The sequence below is a fragment of the Parasteatoda tepidariorum genome, chromosome 8, assembly GCF_043381705.1.
Source record: "Parasteatoda tepidariorum isolate YZ-2023 chromosome 8, CAS_Ptep_4.0, whole genome shotgun sequence".
Lineage (NCBI taxonomy): Eukaryota > Metazoa > Arthropoda > Arachnida > Araneae > Theridiidae > Parasteatoda > Parasteatoda tepidariorum.
In genome coordinates this window covers 2022522-2025175 of record NC_092211.1, presented here as the reverse complement: position 1 = coordinate 2025175, position 2654 = coordinate 2022522, and the positions used below count along the sequence as shown (strand labels likewise).

Genomic DNA, 2654 nt, shown 5'->3' with positions numbered 1-2654 from the left:
TATATACTTTGAGGAATAAAAGTTTTGTGCCAGATTATGAAACTTAAATTATCTTCTACCTAACAAATAAGATTGTACAGACAGTAAAAAAAAGATATCACCCTAAATAACTTTCGTTCTAATGATCGGATTTGTAAATCGGAACTAAGTGTAAATGGTTTCTGGGGGTGATTTTAAATACGCTAATCAATTAGTGCTAACTATTAATTAAGTTATGAAATCATACACAAAAAATGTGCTTTCTCTGAATAAACATATATTTCTTTAAATACTTGGAATCCTGAGCCTTGTAGTTGGGGGGGGGGGAGAGACAAAAATTCGAAAAAACTGGTCGTATATTGGGTCAGAAATAGAGATTTATATATTTGGCGATTGTCCAGAAAAACAATCAATAAAAGTTGCCTCCTCAAATGAATATTTTAAAATAACCCATAGACTAATTCAAAAGAGGAATACTTAATTTTATTCCGTTGCTAAGCCAAATTCGGACAGTAAAAAAATTGAAATAATGTTATGTGATTGCTTGGAGAGGTTTAATTTATAGTTAATAGAAAATATATCGAAGTTTCTAGGCAATAGACAATTTGTAAGCTGATTTCTGTCCAAAAAGCAAAGATTTTTTTTCTTCTTTTTAATCTACTCTGAAAAAAAGAAAAAAGAATGAATCGATTTATAAATTATTTATGATTTCTAAACTTCTAGAATTTGAACTCATGAACTTTTTATCTGACATTAATTGGACTTTTTATGTTGTTTTTATTATATTTATACGAGGATTTCATACTAAAATCAAATTTACATTACTTATTATAACTATGTATAAAATTTTAGGAATAATCAATTTTGCAGCTTTAATTGAGTCTTCAGGGCAAAAAAGTCTGAAGAAACGAAAAAAGGAAGAAAAATGCCTGAAAATTTAATTTGAGATTGTATAGTAATTCTAATGCACATTCACAGGGTTTTATATAATTTACGATATTTCTTTTTTCTTAAACTGAAAGAATTGCTGAATGTTAAGTGGCATTTTAAAAACAGTGAAATATGCTATATTTAAGAATAACATATTGAAATAATATGCTGCATATTGTATGATTCATTGTTAAAAAAATCGCTTCATTCAGCAAGATATTTAGGTTACATGGTTTTCTTTGGATAAAGTAGATTTGCAAACAGCATCCTGATATTTCTATACATTTTGAAACTTATTTTCGCAAATTCACCATAAAATGTCGCACAACATGTTCTTCAATTACTTCATTCATCACCAAATACCGCTTCTAAGAATTCTTTGTTTTCTTATAAATATATCTGATATGATACTCTCCTTTTAAATAGAATTCGTAAGATTCTTAAGATGGCACAAAGTCTTAAAAGATAAAATATTCAATTTCTGTAGCTCGAAATATCTGATCTCAAAATTTTATATTAAAGTTAAAGATAACTTTTATAATTGCAATATGGATGCTACGATTCTCTAGCATTCCTAAAGATCGCATGAATCCTGTTAAAATATTAAAATGCATATGCTTACTTTAACGAGCTTAAAATCCTTATTAAAGTAATGATCAAGGCCCAAATGTAAAACAGTATAACTGATGAAAAAAACTTCGCTTGTTTCAAAATATATGAGGAGGGAAATAAAAGTTGACATGTTTCAAGCGTTCAAATATAAGCGCTCATTCTCAAGACTCGTCAGGTGTGAATGACTTGTTTTTAGTTATTGGACTCTCAAAACATGTCTATTTTTATTATCATCAATTAATTTTTATATCAATGAAGTTCTTATCCTTTCGATTCAGTTTCCTGGGATTATTTATTTAGTAACACAGCATATTAAATTACTTCACTCGATATTGAAATAAGTTTTAAGTAAGATATAGGTATAGGCTCTTAGATTGAAGAAATAATAATTGGTCACCACTTTCTAAAAAAATCAATGGCGTATTTTTTTTCTTTCTCGAATTTATCTTGAAATTGCTAAAAAAGTATTTTTTATTTATCGAATCCAAAGTTTATTCTACATATATTTTAGGATATACTTTCGGTCCATTTCAAATGAGTTTATTTTTACACCTTTATTTGCTTAAAAGCATTAAATTTGTCTAAAATAAATTATTCAAGCTATATGATTGAATGCATTTATAGTACTATGGTAAACGGGGTTTCCATCGCATATCCTTCACCTTCTTGCCACTATCAATAAGTGAGTGGAATAAGCTTAGATAAATAATAATAGCTAACAAAAATTTCTCTTCTTAATTTTCAAGGAATAATATGTTTTGTCCAAACACATTCTGTAATTTCAATTCTATAAAAAAAACGAAATTTATTGAGTAGATTTCTTGAAGCAATGTTATTCTTATCCTCTTATGACAAAATATATAGGAAAAATTGGTTTTCACAGTTTCTGTAAAAAGTATGCTAACCTTCTCTCCGGTTATTTATTATTATTTTTTTATTAAAATAAGCTATTAAAATAAGCTATTAAAATAAAATAAGTATTTTTTCGAAAAAATAGTAGGGGAGAGTGGGGTCAATTGTAACAGGGTACGATTGTAACAGAGCAAAAATTTCGAGTGTCGGGTTCTAGATTTGGTTCCTAGGTGGCGCACAAGGTGTATTTAATAAATCTACATGTACACCCCTGATGGCAA

The 2654-nt window shown here is 27.8% G+C and overlaps 1 protein-coding gene across 1 annotated transcript in view; it reads right to left on the bottom strand.

Moving 5' to 3' along the window:
• The window catches only part of LOC122270540 (FMRFamide-activated amiloride-sensitive sodium channel-like), a 119001-nt gene that overhangs the window by 75693 nt on the left and 40654 nt on the right, over nucleotides 1-2654 (bottom strand). The window lies entirely within an intron of this gene.